Source organism: Cololabis saira, chromosome 14, assembly GCF_033807715.1.
Source record: "Cololabis saira isolate AMF1-May2022 chromosome 14, fColSai1.1, whole genome shotgun sequence".
Classification (NCBI taxonomy): Eukaryota; Metazoa; Chordata; class Actinopteri; order Beloniformes; family Belonidae; genus Cololabis; species Cololabis saira.
In genome coordinates, this window is record NC_084600.1 from 12,788,182 (window position 1) to 12,808,250 (window position 20,069).

Below are 20,069 nucleotides of genomic sequence, written 5' to 3' on the forward strand. Positions count from 1 at the left end.
GCATGTAAGGTAGGGCAAGGCAAGGCAAGGCAAAGCAAGTTTATTTATATAGCTCATTTCAGCAACAAGGCAAATCAAGCTGCTTTACATTAAAAAATACGTATATGAAAAAGTGAATAGGAGAGAAAAAAAAAGTCACAGTGCACCGGCAGAATAAAGTAAAGTTCAACTAGAGTTACGACTGAGTACTAAAATTAACATTGTTTAAATTTAAAGGGGACCTATTATGACATCTTATACCTATTTTAAACAGGCCTTGAATGTCTTAAAAACAAGCCTTTGATTGTTTTTGCTAAATAAATTAGAAATTCAGCCTCTGAGAAATGTCTTTATCTTCCCCGTTTCTAACCTTCTCCTCTATGCAGGATTCTGAGTGGGCGGGCGGCTATGATAATAAGGCACTGGGCTGATTGGCTGCCTGACGCGATGACGCGATGACGCGAATGACGCGATACACCGCTACGAAAAAATGGCGGAAGCTACGGCCGGCGGAGTTAGTTGTGGCCGTGGTTTCACGCATCACTCCCGTCGTGACGTCACGACACGAGCAGAATCTGAACGGCTCGTGGAAGTCACATGACACTGGACGGCTCATCCGGGTGGCTGTACAGACACTGCAGAATTTGGCTGCTTTCCTCCTTCTCTGAGTTGCCAGGCTGAGGGGAGACCACTTTATATATGTTAAAGCAAGAAAAAACCTGTTTTTCATAATAGGTCCCCTTTAAGTTGGATGGTTGATATGGTAGCAACAACAACAATAATTAAAGCTGCAAGCAGCGATGAACGGGCCCTCGCACCCGTGCTGCAGTGGAAGTGCTTGCATGCATGTAGATGTCTTCAGACCTGGACATTTAGCGGATGACACCAGCCACAAGCTGATTTAGGCTAATTTGTACCAATTATGTTCAAGAACTCAAAACCGAGTATGATGACACCACCCAAGACTCTTTATGTCAAACCATTCAAAAGTTATGGCAGAAAATAGCAACAATCACATATCGACCAATCAGAACAATTAATTGATTAATTGGCTAATTCATGCAAATGAAGGTCAAGTACTCAATACCGAGTCCGATGACACCACCCACATGTCTTTATCACAACCCGTTCAAAAGTTATGGCAGTAGGAACTATCAAATATCGACCAATCAGAAGAAGGGGTGGGGCTAATTTGCACCAATTATGTTCAAGGACTCAAAACCGAGTCAGATGACACCACCCACGACTCTGTATGTGAAACCATTCAAAAGTTATGGCAGAAAGTGTGATAGTTCCTATCACATATGAACCAATCAGATGATGGGGGGGCGGGCTTTTTGGTGTCTAGCGTCGCCACGGTAACGATTTTGAACGAGAAAAGTAATGCGCGTCGTCGCAGGATGGAGACGCACATTTTGATGTATAACACACCTGGGTGCACGTTACGGTTCGGGCCGTATTGACTGCCGAAGGAATGGCATAAATTGCGCCAAAATTACACGATTAATTCAAAATGTTCAAAATGGTCGACTTCCTGTTCGGTTTCGGCCATGGCGCCAGGAAACTTTTCTTTAAGTTGCGACATGATACATGTGTCACATGCCCTTCCTGACACAATCCTCCCCATTATTCCAGGTTTGGGATTGGCAGTATGGATGACGGATAATGGAGGCAATATGGGTTCAGTGTCCTACTGATTAGAATTTCAGGTGACTAAACCACTATATTTCTTTTTATTTGATACCGTGTGTGACTTTTTTATATTGTACCAACCATCTACCAACCATGCAGCCCCGAAGATGAACAAAATATTGGCCATATTTAAGTGCAAATTAATATGCTTCTATAAAAGACAGAAACACCAACAATGGCTACTGAAATAATACTAAAATGTGCTTCCCAGTGCTTCCCAGCCTGCTACGTCCACCTGGAGCCTGCTACGTCCACCTGGTGCCTGCTAGATCTACCTGGAGCCTGCTACATCCACCTGGAGCCTGCTACGTCCACCTGGAGCCTGCTACATCCAGCTGGAGCCTGCTACGTCCACCTGGAGCCTGCTACGTCCACCTGGAGCCTGCTACGTCCACCTGGAGCCTGCTACATCCACCTGGAGCCTGCTACGTCCACCTGGAGCCTCCTACATCCACCTGGAGCCAACAGGCCTGAGCCTGCTATGTCCACCTGGAGCCTGCTACGTCCACCTGGAGCCTGCTACGTCCACCTGGAGCCTGCTACATCCACCTGGAGCCAACAGGCCTGAGCCTCCTACATCCACCTGGAGCCTGCTATGTCCACCTAGAGCCTGCTACGTCTACCTAGAGCCTGCTACATCCTCCTGGAGCCAACAGGCGACTGAGCTGAGGGGCTATAAACAAGCCGACACCAGCCCGAGGTGTCTGGAAAGTTTTTTTCACAAAAAGCGTTTCTCTGCTCTTTTGTTCCCAAACTGATACATTGGTGACCCCAATTTTCTTTGGACGTTTCCAGAGTTAACTGGACAGACAGCAACATGGCAACAAATGCAGTTTCTCTCAAATTACCTGAGTTTTGGGAGCAGAATGCTAACGCTTGGTTTGCTCAGGCAGAGGCGCAGTTTGCACTGAGAGAAATTACGGCGGACAGCAAGTTCTTTTGCGACACAGGCGCTCAGGTGAGCGTGCTGCCGGCATCAGTTTTACATATACGTCAGGCGAAACAAGGCCTACCTCTAGAGGCTGCTAACGGTACTGCTATCCCTACGTTTGGCACCCGCACTGTGACGTTGTGTTTTGCTGACCAGCATTTCACCTGGGATTTTGTTTTGGCCAATGTGTCCACTCCCCTCATAGGTGCTGATTTTCTTTGCGCCAACGGCCTCCTGGTGGATGTGGGGAACCGCCGTCTCATCAATGTTAAAACGTTTGGCTCGTTGGCATGTAAGTGCAGTGATATGGCCACAATGAAGCTGTCCAGCGCCATCTCACCAGCTGACGTTTTCTCCCCCCTACTGTTAGAGTTCTCTGACATCACTAGACCTACCTTTTCATCCACTGCCGCGAAACACGGCATGGAGCATCACATCTCCACGGAGGGTCCGCCTTTGTATGCCAGGGCCCGCCGCCTCGATCCACACAAGCTTGCCATTGCAAAGGAGGAGTTTGCCTCCATGGAGAAGCTTGGCATCATTCGGCGTTCCGACAGTCCTTGGGCCTCTCCCCTCCATCTGGTTCCCAAGGCCAATGGCGGCTGGCGCCCGTATGGTGACTACCAGCGCCTTAACGGTGCTACCACCCCTGACCGCTACCCTGTACCCCACATTCAGGACTTCTCAGCCCACCTGGCTGGAGCGTCTGTTTTTTCTAAGGTGGATCTCGTACAGGGCTACAATCAGGTCCCAGTCAGCCCACAGGACATCCCAAGACTGCGGTTATAACTCCATTTGGGCTTTTTGAGTTTTTGCGGATGCCGTTCGGCCTCAACAATGCTGCACAGACCTTCCAACGATTGATGGACGTCGTGCTGCGTGACTTGTCATTCATGTTTGTGTACTTGGATGACATCCTGGTCGCCAGCACATCCGAGGCCGGGCACCTGTCGCACCTCCGTCTCCTCTTTAGTCGTCTCCGTGAGCACGGTTTGACCATCAATCCTGCAAAGTGCCAGTTTGGACTGCTTTCCATGGATTTTCTCGGCCACCACATCACCTCTGCCAGAGCAATCCCTCTGCCATCCAAGGTGGAGGCTATCCAGCAGCTCCCATGCCCTACCACGGTCAAGGCTCTACAGGAGTTCCTGGGGATGGTGAATTTCTACCACCGGTTTATCCCCCATGCAGCTCATCTGATGCGCCCTCTGTATGAGGCCCTCAAGGCAAAGACCCCCCCAAGCACATCATCGCCTGGTCAGATGTCATGCTAGAGGCTTTCTCAGACACCAAGACGGCCCTTGCGGGCGCAACTATGCTGGCTCACCCTGTGCCTGGGGCTCCCGTGGCCTTGACGACTGATGCTTCTGACTATGCCGTCGGTGCTGTTTTTGAACAGTTGGTTGTGGGGGTCTGGCAGCCTCTTGCATTTTTCAGCCAACAGCTCCGCCCTAGTGAGCGAAAGTACAGCACTTTTGACCGTGAGCTGCTCGGCTTTTACTTAGCAGTCAGGCATTTCCATTTCATGCTTGAGGCCCGCCCATTCACTGTTTTTGTGGACCATAAACCGCTGATTTTTGCCATGGCAAAAGTGTCTGAACCATGGTCTGCCAGGCAGCAACGCCATTTGGCTTTCATTTCAGAGTTCACAACTGACATCCGGCATGTGGCAGGGAAAGATAACCCTGTGGCTGACTGCCTCTCTCGTGCAGCTCTCGGTGCAGTCAATCTCGGCATCGATTATGCTCGTATAGCTGCAGATCAAGCCTCCGACCCTGACCTTAAGGCATACAGGACGGCAGTTTCCGGCCTCAAGTTGGCGGATGTCCCTTTCGATGATGATGGCACAACGCTGCTGTTTGACGTGTCTATGGCACAGCCACGCCCCGTGGTTCCGCGTGCATGGAGAAAGCAGGTTTTTGATGCCGTACATAGCCTGTCGCATCCGGGCAGGAAACCCTCCCAGCGCCTGTTGGCCTCAAAGTTCGTCTGGCACGGTATGAAGACGGACGTGGCGAGTTGGGTGAAGACCTGTGTGGCATGCCAGCGTGCCAAAGTCCACCATCACGTTAGAGCCCCACTGGAGTGGTTCACTGTCCCTGAAAGGCGTTTCGACTATGTCAACCTGGACCTGGTTGGGCCCCTTCCACCCTCCAGGGGCTACACTCATCTCCTGACGATGGTGGACAAGACTACTCGGTGGCCGGAGGCGGTCCCGCTGTCTGCGACAACTACAGCTGATGTAGCTCGGGCCTTCATCAGCTGGTTTGGAGTCCCCTCTGACCTTTCCTCTGATCGGGGGGCCCAGTTTACTTCTGAGCTTTGGACTTCCGTTACCCAGCAGTTAGGGCACTACGGCTTATCACCCGCAAGCCAATGGCCTCTGTGAACGCTTTCACCGATCCATGAAGGCTGCCCTAAGAGCTAGTCTCCGGGATGATGGCTGGGACGACAGGCTCCCTTGGGTGATGCTGGGGCTCCGTACCGCACCTAAAGAGGACCTGCTCTTATCATCTGCTGAACTGGTTTACGGCCAGCCCCTCCGAGTCCCAGGGGATTTACTCCTACTGTAGTATCTTTTTACCATGAACTGTTACCGTTTTTTATATATTATTTTAGCTTATCAAATATAATGAATTTGCACAAAACATGAAATTGTGACACTCAACATACCTGCAGCAACAGAAAAAGGGGTACAGGAGACAGTGCACATTAATTCAAGTATGTGTGGACTAAAGCACATACAGCAGTCTGTCTGGGAAAACAACAATAAAACCTGTCAGCTACTGGAGATGTTTTTTTTTACAAGTAATAAGCATGCACAGAATATATATTTGACTGAACAAAAAATGTGATAAAGTTGGTCTAATATACATAGCTTTCAGACATCTATCCCAGATTAACTTTAAAGTGCTTTTCAAAACGTTTATAATTCGTTTTGTCCAAACATACAGATGAATTACCTGCCTCATGGGAATCCTCCAGCACACTGAGGATTTCCCACAATTCCCCGCTAATATGGAGCCTGATGCTGGCATGTAGAACAGCAGGTGGAGTAGTTTCCCCATTTAGCGGGATTTTAACTACTAAGTTATTCAACTATGTTACACATATATTGTGCATTTGTAATTGTGACTTCTTGTTTTATTCTGTTGCCATCAACCTGACAAGGAACTGCAGATGAAAATTAGCCTGATGGCTATATCTGGCATATTTACATTTATGTATTTACTTATTTAAATGTTTATTAAATTTACATTTATTAATATGCACTGTCCCTATTCTAAATAAATAAATTATAGAGACTTTCTATTAATTGGTCCATTTTATCTTTTGTCCCCAAGGGAATGGACATTTTCGAGTTATTTTTGTCTTTGCCCTATTACTTTCTGATGAAGATGTCGTAGCAGAAGGAACATACATTGGGGTGTCCACTACTTTCCAGTCTATTTTCTCTTCTGAGAGAGAGGTCTTAGTGGTAGATGTGCTGTCTATTGCTGAGGCCATTTCATATTTTGTCCTCTTACTCGCTGGACAATCAATCTCAATCACGGTGGATATGTTCTTGAAACTAATTGGTACCTTCCCGTCCATTTTGTCTTCTGAATGAGAGGTCTTAGTGGAAGATGCGTTCTTGAAAGTGGTTGGAAGGGTATCAACAAATTGTTCCATGTCCTCAAGAATCTTCTTGAGGACAGAATAGATACTGGTCAGAAAATAATTGTTTCCTTTTTCACTGAGGTGCACTCCATCTGGTAAGTACAGGCTTTTATCATCGAATTTGATCTGGGGATGATCAATGAGCACACCACCAAGGCACCACATAGCCCTTTTCATCTTTTTGTTGACCAACTTTGTGTCTTCATTAACTACCCGTGGGGGTCCGCAACTCCACACTTGCCGCTCATTGATGCAGGAATATGCAATAGTCATTTGGGGGAATTCTTCATTGAGAGCAATCAACTCTATCTGTATCACATTTGAGAGTTCCTGAGCAGGCATCAGTCCAAGATTATGGCCTCCACAATGGATAACCAAAATGTCTGGCAAACTCTGTGTGGAGAGCTTTCCATAAAAAAGAGGAAGGACCTCACTCCACAGCATGCCTTCTTTACCAAACCACTGAACTTTGGCATTGAGGTTAAAGTTTTCCCCAAACATACGATTTGCTGCGTTCTCTGCATGTTTGATGTAACCTGACCCAATGAGCCATATATTGGATACTTGGCTGTTGTTGTTTGCATTTGTTGTGAGTGAGTTGTCTGAGGTTTTGGTTTTGAATGGTTTTTGTGGGCTATGAATAAAATTGGCTTTGTTAGTGGCAATGGGAATTTCCCAGTCCATTTCCTCTTCTGACTGAGAAGTCTCAGGGGTGGATATGTTCTTGAAATTAATTGGTACCTTCCCGTCCATTTTCTCTTCTGACTGAGAGGTCTTAGTGGTAGATGTGCTGTCTATTGCTGAGGCCATTTCATATTTTGTCCTCTTACTCGCTGGACAATCAATCTCAATCACGGTGGATATGTTCTTGAAACTAATTGGTACCTTCCCGTCCATTTTGTCTTCTGAGTGAGAAGTCTTAGTGGTGGATAGGTTTTTGAAACTAATTGGTACCTTCCTGTCCATTTTCTTTTTTGAGCGAGAGGTCTTAGTGGTGGATGTGCTGTCTATTGCTGAGGTTTTGGTTTTGAATGGTTTTTGTGGGCTATGAATAAAATTGGCTTTGTTAGTGGCAATGGGAATTTCCCAGTCCATTTCCTCTTCTGACTGAGAAGTCTTAGTGGTGGATATGTTCTTGAAATTAATTGGTACCTTCCCGTCCATTTTCTCTTCTGACTGAGAGGTCTTAGTGGTAGATGTGCTGTCTATTGCTGAGGCCATTTCATATTTTGTCATCTTACTCGCTGGACAATCAATCTCAATCACGGTGGATATGTTCTTGAAACTAATTGGTACCTTCCCGTTAATTTTCTCTTCAGAGCGAGAGGTCTTAGTGGTAGATGTGCTGTCTATTGCTGAGGTTTTGGTTTTGAATGGTTTTTGTGGGCTATGAATAAAATTGGCTTTGTTAGTGGCAATGGGAATTTCCCAGTCCATTTCCTCTTCTGACTGAGAAGTCTTAGTGGTGGATATGTTCTTGAAATTAATTGGTACCTTCCCGTCCATTTTCTCTTCTGACTGAGAGGTCTTAGTGGTAGATGTGCTGTCTATTGCTGAGGCCATTTCATATTTTGTCCTCTTACTCGCTGGACAATCAATCTCAATCACGGTGGATATGTTCTTGAAACTAATTGGTACCTTCCCGTTAATTTTCTCTTCAGAGCGAGAGGTCTTAGTTGTAGATGTGCTGTCTATTGCTGAGGCCATTTCATATTTTGTCCTCTTACTCGCTGGACAATCAATCTCAATCACGGTGGATATGTTCTTGAAACTAATTGGTACCTTCCCGTCCATTTTGTCTTCTGAGTGAGAAGTCTTAGTGGTGGATATGTTTTTGAAACTAATTGGTACCTTCCTGTCCATTTTCTTTTTTGAGCGAGAGGTCTTAGTGGTGGATGTGCTGTCTATTGCTGAGGCCATTTCATATTTTGTCCTCTTACTCGCTGGACAATCAATCTCAATCACGGTGGATATGTTCTTGAAACTAATTGGTACCTTCCCGTTAATTTTCTCTTCAGAGCGAGAGGTCTTAGTGGTAGATGTGCTGTCTATTGCTGAGGTTTTGGTTTTGAATGGTTTTTGTGGGCTATGAATAAAATTGGCTTTGTTAGTGGCAATGGGAATTTCCCAGTCCATTTCCTCTTCTGACTGAGAAGTCTCAGTGGTGGATATGTTCTTGAAATTAATTGGTACCTTCCCGTCCATTTTCTCTTCTGACTGAGAGGTCTTAGTGGTAGATGTGCTGTCTATTGCTGAGGCCATTTCATATTTTGTCCTCTTACTCGCTGGACAATCAATCTCAATCACGGTGGATATGTTCTTGAAACTAATTGGTACCTTCCCGTTAATTTTCTCTTCAGAGCGAGAGGTCTTAGTGGTAGATGTGCTGTCTATTGCTGAGGTTTTGGTTTTGAATGGTTTTTGTGGGCTATGAATAAAATTGGCTTTGTTAGTGGCAATGGGAATTTCCCAGTCCATTTCCTCTTCTGACTGAGAAGTCTTAGTGGTGGATATGTTCTTGAAACTAATTGGTACCTTCCCGTTAATTTTCTCTTCAGAGCGAGAGGTCTTAGTGGTAGATGTGCTGTCTATTGCTGAGGCCATTTCATATTTTGTCCTCTTACTCGCTGGACAATCAATCTCAATCACGGTGGATATGTTCTTGAAACTAATTGGTACCTTCCCGTCCATTTTGTCTTCTGAGTGAGAAGTCTTAGTGGTGGATATGTTTTTGAAACTAATTGGTACCTTCCCGTCCATTTTCTTTTTTGAGCGAGAGGTCTTAGTGGTGGATGTGCTGTCTATTGCTGAGGCCATTTCATATTTTGTCCTCTTACTCGCTGGACAATCAATCTCAATCACGGTGGATATGTTCTTGAAACTAACTGGTACCTTCCCGTCCATTTTCTCTTCAGAGCGAGAGGTCTTAGTGGTAGATGTGCTGTCTATTGCTGAGGTTTTGGTTTTGAATGGTTTTTGTGGGCTATGAATAAAATTGGCTTTGTTAGTGGCAATGGGAATTTCCCAGTCCATTTCCTCTTCTGACTGAGAAGTCTCAGTGGTGGATATGTTCTTGAAATTAATTGGTACCTTCCCGTCCATTTTCTCTTCTGACTGAGAGGTCTTAGTGGTAGATGTGCTGTCTATTGCTGAGGCCATTTCATATTTTGTCCTCTTACTCGCTGGACAATCAATCTCAATCACGGTGGATATGTTCTTGAAACTAATTGGTACCTTCCCGTTAATTTTCTCTTCAGAGCGAGAGGTCTTAGTGGTAGATGTGCTGTCTATTGCTGAGGCCATTTCATATTTTGTCCTCTTACTCGCTGGACAATCAATCTCAATCACGGTGGATACGTCCTTGAAACTAATTGGTACCTTCCCGTCCATTTTGTCTTCTGAGTGAGAAGTCTTAGTGGTGGATATGTTTTTGAAACTAATTGGTACCTTCCCGTCCATTTTCTTTTTTGAGCGAGAGGTCTTAGTGGTGGATGTGCTGTCTATTGCTGAGGCCATTTCATATTTTGTCCTCTTACTCGCTGGACAATCAATCTCAATCACGGTGGATACGTCCTTGAAACTAATTGGTACCTTCCCGTCCATTTTGTCTTCTGACTGAGAAGTCTTAGTGGTGGATATGTTCTTGAAACTAACTGGTACCTTCCCGTCCATTTTCTCTTCTGAGCGAGAGGTCTTAGTGGTGGATATGTTCTTGAAACTAATTGGTACCTTCCAGTCTATTTTCTCTTTTGAGCGAGAGGTCTTAGTGGTAGATGTGCTGTCTATTGCTGAGGCCATTTCATATTTTGTCCTCTTACTCGCTGGACAATCAAACATATGATTTGCTGCGTTCTCTGCATGTTTGATGTAACCTGACCCAATGAGCCACACATTGGATACTTGGCTATTGTTGTTTGCATTTGTTGTGAGTGAGTTGTCTGAGGTTTTGGTTTTGAATGGTTTTTGTGGGCTATGAATAAAATTGGCTTTGTTAGTGGCAATGGGAATTTCCCAGTCCATTTCCTCTTCTGACTGAGAAGTCTTAGTGGTAGATGTGCTGTCTATTGCTGATATAAATAAATTAGAGAGACTTTCTATTAATTGGTCCATTTCATCTTTTGTCCCCGTACTGGGAATGGACATTTTCAAGTTATTTTTTTCTTTTGCCCTATTACTTTCTGATGAAAATGTCGTAGCAGAAGGGACACACATTTGGGTGTCCACTACTTTCCAGTCCATTTTCTCTTCTGACTGAGAAGTCTCAGTGGTGGATATGTTCTTGAACTTAATTGGTACCTTCCCGTCCATTTTCTCTTCTGACTGAGAGGTCTTAGTGGTAGATGTGCTGTCTATTGCTGAGGCCATTTCATATTTTGTCCTCTTACTCGCTGGACAATCAATCTCAATCACGGTGGATATGTTCTTGAAACTAATTGGTACCTTCCCGTCCATTTTCTCTTCTGAGTGAGAAGTCTTAGTGGTGGATATGTTCTTGAAACTAACTGGTACCTTCCCGTCCATTTTCTCTTCTGAGCGAGAGGTCTTAGTGGTGGATATGTTCTTGAAACTAATTGGTACCTTCCAGTCTATTTTCTCTTCTGACTGAGAAGTCTTAGTGGTAGATGTGCTGTCTATTGCTGATATAAATAAATTAGAGAGACTTTCTATTAATTGGTCCATTTCATCTTTTGTCCTCGTACTGGGAATGGACATTTTCAAGTTATTTTTTTCTTTTGCCCTATTACTTTCTGATGAAAATGTCGTAGCAGAAGGAACACACATTTGGGTGTCCACTACTTTCCAGTCCATTTTCTCTTCTGAGCGAGAGGTCTTAGTGGTGGATATGTTCTTGAAACTAATTGGTACCTTCCAGTCTATTTTCTTTTTTGAGCGAGAGGTCTTAGTGGTGGATAGCTTCTTGAAACTAATTGGTACTTTCCAGTCTATTTTCTCTTCTGAGCGAGAGGTCTTAGTGGTGGATATGTTCTTGAAACTAATTGGTACCTTCCAGTCTATTTTCTCTTCTGAGCGAGAGGTCTTAGTGGTGGATGTGCTGTCTATTGCTGAGGCCATTTCATATTTTGTCCTCTTCCTTGCTGGACAATCAATCTCAATCACGGTGGATATGTTCTTGAAACTAATTGGTACCTTCCCACCCATTTCCTCTTCTGACTGAGAAGTCTTAGTGGTGGATATGTTTTTGAAACTAATTGGTACCTTCCCGTCCATTTTCTCTTCTGACTGAGAGGTCTTAGTGGTGGATATCTTCTTGAAACTAATTGGAACCTTACCGTCCATTTTCTCTTCTGAGCGAGAGGTCTTAGTGGTGGATGTGCTGTCTATTGCTGAGGCCATTTCATATTTTGTCCTCTTACTCGCTGGACAATCAATCTCAATCACTGGGGATATGTTCTTGAAACTAATTGGTACCTTCCCGTCCATTTTCTCTTCTGAGTGAGAGGTCTTAGTGGAAGATGCGTTCTTGAAAGTGGTTGGAAGGGTATCAACAAATTGTTCCATGTCCTCAAGAAAGAGACTTTCTATTAATTGGTCCATTTCATCTTTTGTCCCCCTACTGGGAATGGACATTTTCAAGTTATTCTTTTCTTTTGCCCTATTACTTTCTGATGAAGATGTCGTAGCAGAAGGAACATACATTGGGGTGTCCATGCTTGTACAACATTTCTCTGACACTGTCTGGGGTGGCTCTTGAGTGGTTTTGTTCTCATCCTGCTCCAAGTGTGAATTCGAGAAAATGCTGATGGACATCAAATCATAGCAGGATTTTACATGTGAGCTGACATGAAACAAGTCCATGAGATGATGCATTGTAATAAAAGGATGCTGCAACACCTGGCTGGGAGTGATTCTTTCAGCAGGATCTGGCTTTAACATCTGATTGATCAGGTCAACAAAACTCTCCAGATCTGCCTGTTCTGCCATGGCGTCTGCTTCTGATTGATGACTGCTCTTGGGTGCAACAGCACTATTAGCAATCCCTGAATTCTGAAACTCGCTCAGAGATTTTGCCACGTGGTATAAAATTGGCCGGATCAGTTTCAACTGAAAGCAGGAAGGGGTCCTTCTGTCCATTAACTCCTTAAATCTGACTTTCAGCTGCTCTAATTCTTGACACATCTTGTTAATGACTTGCATTTTGTTTCTCTTGTATGTGTTGTCCTCTCAGCACCAAAGGTGAAATGACTGTCTGAGAGTTTGTAATGTTTATATAAGATCATCATTGCGTCATAGAGGGCGCTTTATTGCATCATAATGGAACCAATGGAACTCTTGGGTTGCCATGTTGCGTGATTCCAGTGGGCGCGAATGACGTCACCAAGCACGTTGCTCAACGTGCGCATTCCAAAACACGGAGACAAAGCAGCATAAACGCTCGAAAGTTTGGTTACATTTTACCAAAAAGGATGACAACAGGGCGACAATACTTGCAATGTGGACATTTCAACAAAGGGGGGAAACTGTTAGGACTCGGCCGGCTGATGCACTGGGAGCGCGGAGTCAGCCGGCGTGTGGTTACTGCTATTTCAACATTTAGAGTCATCACCAGAAAAATAACTTATTTGACAATTTTCTTTTTCAATTTTTCAAGTAAATTTTCACTTAAAATAAGTAGGAAAATCTGCCAGTGGGACAAGATTTATCTTCTCATTACAAGCAAAAAAATTTTGTTCCACTGGCAGATTTTTCTACTTATTTCAAGTGAAAATCTACTTGAAACAGGTGAAAATTGTTGTTTTTTCCAGTGATGAGTCTTGTTTTAAGTGTAATGACATTTTTTTTACTAAAATGAGACATTTTAACTAGAAATAAGACAAATATTCTTGTTAAGATTTTGAGTTTTTGCAGTGATCCATTTTACTTATCCTGTGAAGGACAGAGTCATATTGATAAGTTTAGAAAACTGTTTTTTATTGTTGTGTTTTGATGTATTTGATGTAAGCCCAGTGGATATTTAAAGCTTACAGAAGGCTGCATTTAACTGCTGCTATGTCATTCCTGCAGTATTTCTGCAGGTGTTTTGGTCAGTGATATTATTTGTTATATATTATTTGTAATCAGCACAAATGATCTGTCCCCATATGATAAAATCCACCATCCCCCCTGATTTTTTTTATTTATTTATTTTTATTTTTATTTTTTTTAAATCGAGTACTGATCGCAACCAACTTTAAGGTGCATACCGCCACCTACTGTACAAGAGTGTGTAACATCATTTCATTTAGCCGACCACATCACCACAATGAGCAGACCACATCAATGTCCTTTTTGTATCTTTGTAGAAATACCTTGCAAGGATAAAAACGATGAATCATTTTCAGAGTCACTTCTTTAACCTTATTTATAATCAGATATTTAGAGGGCAAACACCATATTTTCTTCCAGTTCAGATCTGAATGACGCGAGTATTAATATAATATGTATTAATATAATATATTAATTAATGTATATTATTACATGTATAGTATTACATATATTATTAATGTATTAATATAATATAATTATATAATATATATTAATATAATACATCCGTGGAATGCACGGACACGGCTGTGACGTCAGCCGTGACGTCACCGCTGTGACGTCACGCCCAGAAAGAGACTTTTCTTTGACTTTTCTGGCCGTTATAAAACATTTTTGACGGATATAAAGTCCATGACTTAAGAATATAGAATACAAAGATTAGTAATTGCCGGTGATTACAGCTGGAGGTGTCCTGTACAGTTTTAGAGGCTTCTCTTTTACTATTGCGGTCTATGGGAAAAAACCTTTCTGGGCCCCATGGGGTTTTCTGTTGCAGTACCGCGGCTGGCCACTGGGAAAAATCGGCGTGCCTTCTGCTTGAGTGCGAGATTCTTTTTTTTTAAACAAACTTTATTCAACATTTCAAAATTACAAAATTCCTTTGAGGAAACATTAGTTTGCAACTGAAACATAAGTTCACAACACACAAGCGAATATGTAACAATACATTTTTTTCCAAGATAAACTTCTAAATTAAAATAAAAAGAAAATAAATAAAATAAATTTGAATAATCACAAAATATGATATTTCAACAAAAATGTATAAGCGTAGCAAGATTGTATCTTAAAGAGCAAGAGACTCTAACATGGTTTCACATAAATCATTTATAGACTGATTTTCTTTTGAAAGTACCTTAGATGTTATATAACTTTTTATTTCGTTTTTAAAACATACTATGGAGGGTTTGCTGTTTTTCCATTTATTTTTATGTATATGATATTTACCCAAAATTAGAATTATGTTCACCATCTTGGATACCTTCTTTGGCAGACCATCCATATAAATTATGACCTGAAACTTGCTGAACATACAGTTGTTGATCCCAATCTTTAACCACCAATAAACATCTTGCCAAAAAAGCTTTGTGATCGAACAAGAAAAGAATAAGTGTTCAATAGTTTCGTGTTCTGTTTTACAAAATATACAAGGATCTACAATGAGTGCGAGATTCGGGGGCTGATCATGGATCTATTATAAATCGGGGCTGATCTGAAGTGTCTTCAGTTTCAGCAGCTGCCAATCAATGGCGCTTCTACCGCTACGCAGGAAGTGACGTATTATTTCCGCGACAGGCAGAGTTTAAAAAGGGTTCGGGCCGCGTCCACAGCCCCTTTCCCCTCCGTCTCTCTGAGTGAGCTGGTCTCGTGTCTGCAGTGCTGCTCAGCGTTTTCCTTGAAGGTTAAAACGCAGTAAAAAGGCCCAACTGCAGCCATGACTGTTCAAACAGCTCAAGTAAGTTTATTTCCCAATTAGAGACGGTTAAATTCAGGTATTTTCTCACTAGTTAAAACGCAGCGGGCCTCAGGCAGCCACGTGGAGAGGATGAATTATATACTGAAGACTATTCTACACAAATAAGATTTGTTCCTGTGATGGCCAAAGTAAAAACTTGCAATTATACAAATGGGGTCGAATATTTGCATCAGTTTGTGACCAGAATAATCTCAGTGGCGTCCCAGTATTTGTACACTTAACAAAATGGGCCATTCATGGGTAATGCGTAGTGTAGTTATGTCTAATGTACTTGAACCTTTCATTTAAAACAATGGTAATGAGTATCTTGTGTACGTTTGTTTTCAGGAGTGTGTGTTTCACCTGAAAGGGAGTCTGAGCCCACAAGGCCATCGCAGGTCTCCTCGTCTGGGAGGTAAGAGATGTAGAAGGGTCAGAACCATCTTAATCAGCTGTCAGTGATGAAAACTGTGAATAGGAAGTGCCGTCTGATGCGACAACTGACGATTTTTCTCAATCACGATTCTGAGCCTTTTAACTGCTTAATGGCAAATGATGATGCATTTTTCATGCTATTAAACTTTTTTTTTCTCTGGGGTTTAGATTTCTTGAAACATGATGGCTGAGAGTGTGGAAAATGGAGAAAAAAGGTTTGTTTTCAATTATACAATTACACTTTTGCAAGGTTTAAATGCAGATAAGATAACCTGACCAATTAATAGGAGAAATGGCTGCTTCTGTTGTGATGAAATCTAAACTAATAAGCTGGAATTACCGTCAGATTGTTCAGTGTTGATCATTGGTTTTCTGAACACACAATGGCCAACTTCTCCCAATTGTTTTTTCTGAGTGGTCTTAAAGATGGACAGTTTTCACGGTGCAATTATGTTTCATTTTTGTTTGCAGGTTCTGTCTCAGCCTGATGACCTCGGATATAGTTGAGGCTGCTTCAAAGGTAACTTCATCTGTGGTTTACATTTGGATACAATTCATTGTTGTGATGAAATCTAAACTAATAAGCTGGAATTACCATCAGATTGTTTAGTGTTGATCATTGGTTTTCTGAACACACAATGTTCAACTTCTCTTTGTTCAGTTCATTTGGTCTTTTGTAAACCTTAAAAAAATGTTTCCCCTTAAGGCAATGAGCTGGTGAAGGCTGATCTGAAATGTGGTTCCTGCAGTGCAGCGTCACCTCTTCAGAAGACTCTTGTAAGTTATTGTGACAACTCTGATCTAAAACGCATCTAAACTTCTCCCAATTGTTTGTTCTGAGTGGTCTTAAAGATGGATGGTTTTCATGGTGCGATCATCTGTTTCATTTTTGTTGGTTGCAGGTTTTCATGCAATTAAAAACATTTTTTCCTCTCTGGGGTTTAGATTTCTTGAAACATGATGGCTGAGTGTGGAAAATAGAGAAAAAAAGGTTTGTTTTCAATTATACAATTACACTTTAGCAAGGTTTAAATGCAGAGAACCTGACCAAACAGCTGGAGTGGTCAGCATGGTTTTAGTTCTGACAACAAACTGTTGAAGAAACATTCTTTATCAGACTTTGACTAAATGTCACTACCAATTGTCCTTTTTGAGCCTTGTATATACGTAAATAGAGCCAGTGTTTATTGCCGGTTTCTGTAGCGCAAACAGGTCACCACCCCAGGATGCTAGTATATCGCTGGATACTTCCCTTAGCAAAGCTATGTACCCATTCATACCTGGTGTAGAGGAAAGCCGAGAGTAAAGCATCTTTCCCAAGGATGCGCAAAGTGACACCAGTGCCAGGGTTCGAACCCACGACCTTCGGATCATGAGCCCGAAGCCCCAAACACTAGGCCACGCCACTCCTACCAATACCGTGGTATTTCTCCTGTTAGAGAAAATATGAGCTAATGTACTAGATAGTCAGGGAAATAAAAAAAAAAACTTGCTGCACACATGTTGATGTAATACTCCAAAAAGCACAACTAGGAAGTGACATAAGCTGTAGCGGGAGCCAATGTTTTATCCACTTGTGCTTGATTCTCCTCTCTTTGCCCTGCAGTGATCTGCCAGCGTGCAGCGAATGACATCGACTTTGCTAAGGTACTTTTTTATTTTTTGGTCAATTAATAGGAGAAATGGCTGCTTCTGTTGTGATGAAATCTAAACTAATAAGCTGGAATTACCGTCAGATTGTTCAGTGTTGATCATTGGTTTTCTGAACACGCAATGGCCAACTTCTCCCAATTGTTATGAGTGATCTTAAAGATGGATGGTTTTCATGGTGCTATTATCCGTTTCATTTTTGTTGGTTGCAGGTTCTGTCTCAGCCTGATGACCTCAGATATAGTTGAGGCTGCGTGAAAGGTAATTTCACCTGTGGTTTACATTTTGATACACTTCATTGTTATTAAATCTAAACTAATAAGCTGGAATTACCATCAGATTGTTTAGTGTTGATTGGTTTTCTGAACACACAATGTTCAACTTCTCTTTGTTCAGTTCATTTGGTCTTTTTGTAAACCTTAAAAAAATGCATCAGTTTGTGACCAGAATAATCTCAGTGGCGTCCCAGTATTTGAATACACTTAACAAAATGGGCCATTCATGGGTAATGCTTAGTGTAGTTATGTCTAATGTACTTGAACTTTTCATTTAAAACGATGGTAATGAGTGTCTTGTTTGTTTTTCAGGAGCTTGTGTTTCACCTGAAAGGGAGTCTGAGCCCACAAGGCCATCGCAGGTCTCCTCATCTGGGAGGTAAGAGATGTAGAAGGGTCAGAACCATCTTAATCAGCTGTCAGTGATGAAAACTGTGAATAGGAAGTGCCGTCTGATGCGACAACTGACGATGTTTCTCAATCACGGTTCTGAGCCTTTTAACTGCTTAATGGCAAATGATGATGCATTTTTCATGCTATTAAACTTTTTTTTTTTCCTGCGGTTTAGATTTCTTGAAACAGGATGGAGAGTGTGGAAAATGAAGAAAAAAAAGGTTTGTTTTCAATTATACAGTTACACTTTTGCAAGGTTTAAATGCAGAGAACCTGACCAATTAATAGGAGAAATGGCTGCTTCTGTTGTGATGAAATCTAAACTAATAAGCTGGAATTACCGTCAGATTGTTCAGTGTTGATCATTGGTTTTCTGAACACACAATGGCCAACTTCTCCCAATTGTTTGTTCTGAGTGGTCTTAAAGATGGACAGTTTTCATGGTGCGATTATCTGTTTCATTTTTGTTGTTTGCAGGTTCTGTCTCAGCCTGATGACCTTGCATATAGTTGAGGCTGCTTCAAAGGTAACTTTTCATCTGGTTTACATTTGGATACAATTCATTGTTGTGATGAAATCTAAACTAATAAGCTGGAATTACCATCAGATTGTTTAGTGTTGATCATTGGTTTTCTGAACACACAATGTTCAACTTCTCTTTGTTCAGTTCATTTGGTCTTTTGTAAACCTTAAAAAAATGTTTCCCCTTAAGGCAATGAGCTGGTGAAGGCTGATCTGAAATGTGGTTCCTGCAGTGCAGCGTCACCTCTTCAGAAGACTCTTGTAAGTTATTGTGACAACTCTGATCTAAAACAACTTTTCAAAAGCTCATTTGTATACAGAAAAACATGGTTCTGGCTGCAAACTTGTCCATTGGTGTGCCTCTAAATCACTTTTCAGGCCTTGCATTCCTGAACTTTTGCAGCAAGTGTTTAGAAAGTGGCCCACACTAACTGGGATCAAAGTTAAAGTATAATACTAAAAAGTGTTTTACAGCAGTGGCTTTATTGAAAAGCTTGTTTACTCGGCGCTCAGGCTCTTGAGCAGCTTCAATGATGAAAACCTGGAGTAGGAAGTGCAGTCAGATGCGAAAACTGACTATTGTTTCAAATCCAATTTTCTGAGTGGCGTTGATGTGTCATTTTCATGGTTCAATTGTCTGTCTTCATTATTTTATTTTTGTGTTCATTGCAGATCTTCTCAGACTGACTATCTTGCATATGTTGAGGCTGCTTTAAAGGTAACTTTTCATCTATGGACTACATTTGGTTGCTATTCATTGTTGTGATGAAATCTAAACTGAAATAGCTGGAATTACCGGCAGATTGCTTAGTGGTGACTACCAGTTTTCTGAACTTGAAATGTGGAACCCGTACATTACTCTAAATTAGATTTGTTTTTAATTTCTATACTTTTTTTTTTCCTCAGGACTGGATCAAGTTGGAGACCTTGCTTCAGTGTCTGCATACACAATGTGGTAAGATGCTTGAATTAATTCAAATATTCCTCTTGCTCACTTTCTTCAGAGATGGTGACCCCTACTGGGAAAACTTGGTCATTACATTGATTATAGGATTGTGTAACCAGTGGATTATAAATGCTAATTGTCAGGAAATTCTTAAAGGATTTTAGTTGAATCCAACAAATGATTTCCACTGATATCTCATCTCCAAAGATTTGAGTATCTAACTGATGTGGGTTAACCCATTTCTCTTTTAGGTGGTGAAACATGGTTTCTGCAGACTGAACTACTGCAACTCCTTCCTGCCTCACGTGAAGAGCTGCAGAGTGCAGCAGTTTGACTTTGTACGCCCAGACTTGGTCACAGACGTCAGGAAGTTAAACGTCCATTCAATGCATTATATCTGACAAATTTATTTATAAATGTTTTAGTTGCCTGGTGGAATATTTAAATCTACAGTGCTTGTGTTGAGAGAATAAATACAAATTGAAAAATACATCTTGAATCTGAACTCTTTCATGTGTGGAGGGATTGCGTGGTCAAGAAGGGACATGTCTAATCTGACTAGAACAAGCATGACTGCTTGTCCTTTTTTACAAGTGAAGAATTGTTTCAAACAAACATTTTTCCCCCAGTGCTCCTACATAAGTCAGTCCCAGGCTTTGCTCTCCCTCTACCAGCCCCTGGAGGGCCAACACTGAGCTCAAGTCTCCATAATTGTGTTTAAGAATATGTACTTTAAAAACATGTAGAAAGTGAAGGTTTGTTGTCTGGCCCCAATTTAGGAATTTTTAAAGATCTGCATGTAATCAAAGT

The 20,069-nt window shown here is 42.1% G+C and overlaps 1 long non-coding RNA gene, 9 other non-coding genes and 1 pseudogene across 10 annotated transcripts; all 11 read left to right on the forward strand.

Moving 5' to 3' along the window:
* Window positions 1-14,913: 14,913 nt before the first annotated feature.
* LOC133459624 (uncharacterized) lies at window positions 14,914-19,747 on the forward strand. The gene is made up of 15 exons (XR_009784059.1): window positions 14,914-15,038; window positions 15,387-15,453; window positions 15,642-15,688; window positions 15,945-15,993; window positions 16,180-16,250; window positions 16,419-16,464; window positions 17,080-17,120; window positions 17,336-17,384; window positions 17,711-17,777; window positions 17,967-18,012; window positions 18,269-18,317; window positions 18,504-18,574; window positions 18,986-19,031; window positions 19,220-19,268; window positions 19,511-19,747. It is a non-coding gene; the product is annotated as an uncharacterized LOC133459624 (long non-coding RNA).
* LOC133460349 (small nucleolar RNA SNORD49) lies at window positions 15,493-15,569 on the forward strand. Its single transcript, XR_009784103.1, has one exon. It is a non-coding gene; the product is annotated as a small nucleolar RNA SNORD49 (small nucleolar RNA).
* On the forward strand, window positions 15,779-15,851 carry LOC133460357 (small nucleolar RNA SNORD65). The gene has a single exon (XR_009784111.1). It is a non-coding gene; the product is annotated as a small nucleolar RNA SNORD65 (small nucleolar RNA).
* Window positions 16,034-16,106, forward strand: LOC133460363 (small nucleolar RNA SNORD65). The gene has a single exon (XR_009784117.1). It is a non-coding gene; the product is annotated as a small nucleolar RNA SNORD65 (small nucleolar RNA).
* LOC133460358 (small nucleolar RNA SNORD65) lies at window positions 17,169-17,241 on the forward strand. Its single transcript, XR_009784112.1, has one exon. It is a non-coding gene; the product is annotated as a small nucleolar RNA SNORD65 (small nucleolar RNA).
* LOC133460366 (small nucleolar RNA SNORD65) lies at window positions 17,422-17,491 on the forward strand (annotated as a pseudogene).
* Window positions 17,817-17,893, forward strand: LOC133460368 (small nucleolar RNA SNORD49). Its single transcript, XR_009784121.1, has one exon. It is a non-coding gene; the product is annotated as a small nucleolar RNA SNORD49 (small nucleolar RNA).
* Window positions 18,098-18,170, forward strand: LOC133460360 (small nucleolar RNA SNORD65). Its single transcript, XR_009784114.1, has one exon. It is a non-coding gene; the product is annotated as a small nucleolar RNA SNORD65 (small nucleolar RNA).
* LOC133460364 (small nucleolar RNA SNORD65) lies at window positions 18,358-18,430 on the forward strand. The gene has a single exon (XR_009784118.1). It is a non-coding gene; the product is annotated as a small nucleolar RNA SNORD65 (small nucleolar RNA).
* LOC133460350 (small nucleolar RNA SNORD49) lies at window positions 18,840-18,917 on the forward strand. Its single transcript, XR_009784104.1, has one exon. It is a non-coding gene; the product is annotated as a small nucleolar RNA SNORD49 (small nucleolar RNA).
* Window positions 19,074-19,147, forward strand: LOC133460355 (small nucleolar RNA SNORD65). The gene has a single exon (XR_009784109.1). It is a non-coding gene; the product is annotated as a small nucleolar RNA SNORD65 (small nucleolar RNA).
* Window positions 19,748-20,069: the final 322 nt, after the last annotated feature.